Below are 6,974 nucleotides of genomic sequence, written 5' to 3'. Positions count from 1 at the left end.
AGTTTAGGGTTAGGATCAGTGGTGGGTTCCCAACCAGCTTTACTACCAGTTCTCTTCATGCACGCACTTTGGAATAACTTGGGGGCGGGCAGACAAAGAACCGGTTCGGTGACGTCACATCGTCACTGCTACCGGCTCAGCCGAACCGGGCTGAACCGGGAGGAACCCACCACTGGTTAGGATGGCTCTAAGCTGGGGGATAATGGTAGAAAGCGAAGAGGGACTAAAGAGCCTCTTGATACGGGTGAAGAAGGAGAGTGCGAAAGTTGGCTTGAAACTCAATATTAAGAAAACTTAAGATCACGGCCTCCGGCCCTCTCAATTCCTGGGAAATCGATGAGGAAGAAATGGAGGGAGTGACAGATTTTATTTTCCAGGGCTCAAAGATCAGCGCAGATGGGGACTGCACCCAAGAAATTAAAAAGACGCTTGCTCCTGGGGAGGAAAGCTATGGGCAAATCTAGAGTGCATACTAAAAAACAGAGACATCAATCACCCTGCCAACAAACGAGCGTATCGTCAAGGCTGTGGTTTTCCCAGTTGCGATGGACGGCTGTGAAAGTTGGACCATAAGGAAGGCTGAGAAGGCCAAAGAATGGAGGCCGTTGAACTCTGGTGCTGGAGAAGACTCCTGCGAGTCCCTTGGACAGCGAGGCCATCCAACCGGTCAGTCCTAGAGGAGATCAACCCTGATTGCTCTCTAGAAGGCCAGATCCTGAAGAGGAAACTCAAATCCTTTGGCCGCCTAATGAGAAGGACGGACTCCCTGGAGAAGAGCCGAATGCTGGGAACGATGGAGGGCAAAAGAAGAACGGCAGAGAACGAGGTGGCTGGATGGAGTCACCAAAGCAGTCAGTGTGAGCTTCAATGGACTCCAGAGGATGGTAGAGGACAGGAAGGCCTGGAGGAACATGGTCCATTGGGTCACGATGGGTCGGACACGACTTTGCGACTAACAACAACAAATGTTGGGGGATTCTGAGAGATTAGGGTTAGGATATAAATTGAAGATGCAACTTTTCCCTGTGACGGAGTCACATGTCTTTGAGAAGGAAGCTTTGTTCCAGTGGCTAAGACGCTGAGTTTGTCGATCAGAAAAGTCGGCAGTTTGGCGGTTCGAATCCTCAATACAGGGGGTGAGCAAGGGGTTGGACTAGATGACCTCCAAGATCCCTTCCAACTGTTACTGTTACCCATATTCCCTAATTACTAAAGCAATGTGCAAATCTATTTAAAGAACAATCAGCCCTTCCCTTAAATGTTGACAGAGGGAGAAAGAGTCACAAAACAGGAACAAAAAAAGCACAAGGATGCCATTGGAAAAGGGGGAAGGGGGAGAAACCAGGATGCTAAAAACGGAACGAAAAAAGAGAAGAAAGGAAGGGGGGGGGGAAATAATATCTTTTAGGCATCCCCTTTGCTCATCGGGGGGAAAATTGCATGTCGTGCGAATGCAGAAACAGTTTTTGCTAACGTGTCACGTTTTTGAAACCAAACAGCCTCACGATTTATTTGTTTGGGATTTCGGCACGCTATCGAATAGTCCTCAACGTATGACAATTGGGCACCAGCATTTTCATTGCTCAGCTAGGTGGTTATGAAGTGAATTGGGCCTGATTTTACCAGCTTGGCAACTGACTCATATTTATAACCTTCTGACGAGCGAAGACAAGCTGGGAAGCCGGATTCGCTGAAGAACCGTCCGACGGGACTTAACGATTGCGGCGATTCGCTGAACGACCGTGGCAAGGAAGGTCGTAAAAGAGAGCAAAGCTCCCTCAACCAATTTAGGAAATGTTGGGCGCGATTGCGGTCGTCAGTCGAGAACTCCCTGTCCAAGGACGGGCGAGAAGTCATCGCAACTTCGAAACGGACGGTGGTTAAGCCGAGGAACAGCTATACAACTTCTATCTCTGATCCAAGCGAGCCCATATTGGAGGCACATCATGTTACCAGCCCTCATCGTCAACCTGTACCTGAACATCAATATAAAAACAGGTCCTGCCCACTACTTGTTCCTTGCCACCGTTTCAAAGAAAGGACGCCCAAAAATCAATAACAGAGTTATAAATTCCAAAGAGACGAGCAGCTATATATATCCAGGTCTGTTCCCGCGGCTTAAAATAGCAGCAAATTCTTCAAAACCTTTCCGCCGAGTTAGGACAACCAAGCTCTCTTGCGAAGTTCTACTTTTGGCACCGTATTTTATGTCTGGTTTGGAAAAGTTTCAAAGAGCACCGGATTTTGGGGGAAAACTTTTTCCACCGGTTTAGACCAACCAAACTCTCTTCCAAAAGTTCCATTTTTGGCAGCGAATTTTATGTCGGGTTTGTCTCCAAAGCCTTTTTCCCCAGGATCGAAATCTTTTTCTGCATGCCCAAATAAATAAATAAATAAAAGCAATAAAAAAAATAAAAAAGAGATCAATAGATATCTTCCAGAAAGTCAGCGCCGGGGAAGATAGGCAGCGAAGGGAAATGTTTCAATGGGAAATTGGTATGGGGCCACGCCTGGAGTTGCGCAAGATAAAAAAAAGGTGTGATTAATTGTGAAGCTATTTCTGGAATCATAAAAACCATCAAGGTGTAAAGATGACGTGAGGGCAGATTTATGATTAACAGGACATGAAGTTCTGGCAGGGAGACAGGTTTCTGCTTGGAAAAGACCCCCCCCCCCCAGCCTCAGAAGTTATAAGAAAAAATAAATAAATAAACAAATGCACAGGTACAGTATAGATCAGTGACGGCTAATCGTTTTGCCATCGCGTGCCAAAAGTGGGGGGAGCATGGGAGGGGAGGGTCGTGGATAACCATTGGTCTGAAGTGGTGGAGGGTTTCCTGCCTAAGCAGGGGGTTGGACTAGAAGACCTCCAAGGTCCCTTCCGACTCTGTTTTTCTATTCTATTCTATTCTATTCTATTCTATTCTATTCTATTCTATTCTATTCTATTCTATTCTATTCTATTCTACTCTACTCTACTCTCCTCCAGTCTACTCTACTCTACTCTACTCTCTTCTCTCTTCTTCTCTCTTCTCTTCTCTATTCTATGCTACTCTACTCTCTTCTACTCTACTGTCTTCTCTCTTCTCTTCTCTTCTCTTCTCTTCTCTTCTCTATTCTACTCTATTCTATTCTATTCTCTATTCTCTATTCTCCTCTCTTCTCCTCTCTTCTATTCTATTCTATTCTATTCTATTCTACTCTACTCTACTCTACTCTACTCTACTCTCTTCTTCTCTCTTCTCTTCTCTTCTCTTCTCTATTCTACTCTACTGTCTTCTCTCTTCTTCTCTTCTCTTCTCTATTCTATTCTATTCTATTCTCTATTCTCTATTCTCCTCTTCTCCTCTCTTCTCTTCTCTTCTCTTCTCTTCTATTCTCTTCTATTCTACTCTACTCTACTCTACTCTACTCTCTTCTTCTCTCTTCTCTCTTCTATTCTACTCTCTTCTCTCTTCTCTTCTCTTCTATATTCTACTCTACTCTACTGTCTTCTCTCTTCTTCTCTTCTCTTCTCTTCTTTATTCTATTCTATTCTCTATTCTTTGCTCCTCTCCTCTCCTCTCCTCTGTTCTGTTCTGTTCTGTTCTGTTCTGTTCTACTCTACTCTACTCTACTCTACTCTACTCTACTGTCTTCTCTCTTCTTCTCTTCTCTTCTCTATTCTATTCTATTCTCTATTCTTTGCTCCTCTCCTCTCCTCTCCTCTCCTCTCCTCTCCTCTCCTCTCCTCTCCTCTCCTCTCCTCTGTTCTGTTCTGTTCTGTTCTACTCTACTCTACTCTACTCTACTCTACTGTCTTCTCTCTTCTTCTCTTCTCTTCTCTTCTCTATTCTATTCTATTCTATTCTATTCTATTCTATTCTATTCTATTCTATTCTATTCTATTCTATTCTATTCCTATTCCTATTCCTATTCCTATTCCTATTCCTATTCCTATTCCTATTCCTATTCCTATTCTTTAAGACCTGCTCGGAAAAACACACGATTCTAACAGAATAACAGAATAAACAAACAGTTGTAAGCCAAGGACTACCAACAGTTCATTTCGTGACCCTTCCAAGTTGCGACGGCGACGAAAAAAGAGACTTGTGACCTTTTTCTCCCCCACGCTTAACGACTTTTCAAACTTCTATGGAAAAGTCGAAACCCCATGGCATTGTCTATTCTCCCATCATTTTACGGAATCTGCTCTTTTTGGGGGGAGAAAAATCCACACGAAACGAGAACGCTTGCCAAGAAAAGTGGAAAGGAAACACATCAAGAGAGGATTTTCTGCTGAAGAATAGCCGCTAAAAAAGAAAAAAAAAAAAAAGAGAGAGAGAGACAGACAGACAGACAGAAATGGGCGTATCAATGATGCATAATTGAGATATGTTAAGGAAAAAAATGGTATTTGCTTTGGGTGGGTGTATCTACTGACAAATTCCTTTTGTAAGGTTGCCAAATTGGCCGGCTTCAAAACAGATGCCTTCCCTGATTAAACAGAGCTGGAAGACTAAAGATTAAAAAGAAATAATACCGAAAGTTAAGAATATCAATAAAAGAAATAAAACTGAAAGTTAAGGCATGCATAAGTCACAGCCCATAAACCTCATGCTATGAGGATTTAGGATTCCGGGCGTCCAAAACCCAACGAAACGGACAACAGAATCATTTCTTAGCAATAAGTTACCGTAATTAAGGAGAAATTTCCTGCCTGAGAAAGGGGGTTGGACTGGAGGACCTCCAAGGCCCCTTGCAACGCTGTTATTCTGTATTTCTGATGGAACGATTCGTCAGTGGGACAGCTTGCCTTCAGAAGTTGTGGGTGCTCCAACGTTGAAGGTTTTTGAGAAGAAATTGGACAGTTATTGGTAGGGTCTTCTGTTTGTGCGTCTGCTTAAAGTTCGCTGGCTGGGGGATTCTGGGAGTTGAAGTTCACCCCTCTTAAAGCTTGCTGGCTGGGGAATTCTGGGAGTCAAAGCCCACCCCTCTTAAATCATGCCAGCTGGGGGATTCTGGGACTCGAAGTTCACCCCTCTTAAAGCAGGCTGGCTGGGGGATTCTGGGAGTTGAAGCCCACCCCTCTTAAATCATGCCAGCTGGGGGATTCTGGGAGTTGAAGCCCACCCCTCTTAAATCATGCCAGCTGGGGGATTCTGGGAGTTGAGTTCACCCCTCTTAAAGCAGGCTGGCTGGGGGATTCTGGGAGTTGAAGTTCACCCCTCTTAAATGATGCCAGCTGGGGCATTCTGGGAGTCAAAGCCCACCCCTCTTAAATCATGCCAGCTGGGGGATTCTGGGAGTTGAAGTTCACCCCATTTAAAGCATGCTGGCTGGGGGATTCTGGGAGTTGAAGTTCACCCCTCTTAAATCATGCCAGCTGGGGGATTCTGGGAGTTGAAGCCCACCCCTCTTAAATCATGCCAGCTGGGGGATTCTGGGAGTTGAAGTTCACCCCATTTAAAGCATGCTGGCTGGGGGATTCTGGGAGTTGAAGTCCACCCCTCTTAAAGCATGCTGGCTGGGGGATTCTGGGAGTGGAAGCCCACCCCTCTTAAATCATGCCAGCTGGGGGATTCTGGGAGTTGAGTTCACCCCTCTTAAAGCAGGCTGGCTGGGGGATTCTGGGAGTTGAAGTTCACCCCTCTTAAATGATGCCAGCTGGGGCATTCTGGGAGTCAAAGCCCACCCCTCTTAAATCATGCCAGCTGGGGGATTCTGGGAGTTGAAGTTCACCCCATTTAAAGCATGCTGGCTGGGGGATTCTGGGAGTTGAAGTTCACCCCACTTAAAGCATGCTAGTTGGGGGATTCTGGGAATTAAAGTCCACCCATCTTAAAGCATGCTGGCTGGGGAATTCTGGGAGTGGAAGCCCACCCCTCTTAAAGCATGCTGGCTGGGGGATTCTGGGAATTAAAGTCCACCCATCTTAAAGCTTGCTGGCTGGGGAATTCTGGGAGTGGAAGCCCACCCCTCTTAAAGCATGCTAGTTGGGGGATTCTGGGAATTAAAGTCCACCCATCTTAAAGCATGCTGGCTGGGGGATTCTGGGAATTAAAGTCCACCCCTCTTAAAACCTGCTGGCTGGGGGATTCTGGGAATTAAAGTCCACCCCTCTTAAAACCTGCTGGCTGGGAGATTCTGGGAGTTGAATCCCATCTATCTTAAAGTTGCCAAGAAATAACTTTCTACTGGGATGTTTGAAATGACCGAAAAAGAAGAGCTTAAGGTGTTGTATTATTGTTGTTTTTCTAACCCCAATTTTTCTGTTGGGTGCCGCCCCTGAGCTGTCGTTCTCGGGATCTGCACTTTTACTGACTCACTGGAATTTCCTTTTTAGGCTTGGTTTCTTTTTTTCTCACCTCCCCACCCTGAAGGTTTGCATAACATGCAAAAGGAATGGTGAAGGGCCCACCCTGTGTGCCCAACGTTCACGGGATGTGACCCACTGGGAGCCAGCGACAGGCAAAAGGGGGGAGGGAGGAGAGGGGAAAGAGGTTCTGTGTGCCAACACATTGAAGTGGAAGGAGAAGGGAGGGAGGAAGTGAAGGGTGGATGGATGGATGGATGGGAAGGAAGAAGGGAGGGAGAGAGGGAGGGAGGGAGGGAGGGAGGAAGGAAGGAAGGAAGGAAGGAGACAAGTGAAGGATGGATAGATGGCTGGGAGGAAGGAATGGGATTTAAGGGGAAGGATTGAAAGAAAGTGGAGGAAGGAAGGAAGGAGATAAGTGAAGGATGGATAGATGGATGGGAGGAAGGAATGGGAATTAAAGGGAAGGATTGAAAGAAAGTGGAGGAAGGAAGGAAGGAGATAAGTGAAGGATGGATAGATGGATGGGAGGAAGGAAGGGGAATTAAGGAAGGATTGAAAGAAAGCGGAGGAAGGAAGGAAGGAAGGAAGGAAGGAGACAAGTGAAGGATGGATGGATGGATGGAAGGAAGGAAGGAAGGGGAATTAAAGGGAAAGGTTGAAAGAAAGTGGAGGAAAG

This window comes from Pantherophis guttatus, chromosome 18, assembly GCF_059756535.1.
Source record: "Pantherophis guttatus breed Tessera chromosome 18, ASM5975653v1, whole genome shotgun sequence".
In the NCBI taxonomy this organism is placed as follows: domain Eukaryota; kingdom Metazoa; phylum Chordata; class Lepidosauria; order Squamata; family Colubridae; genus Pantherophis; species Pantherophis guttatus.
The sequence above is the reverse complement of the archived record's forward strand: the minus strand, read 5'-3'. Positions refer to the sequence as shown.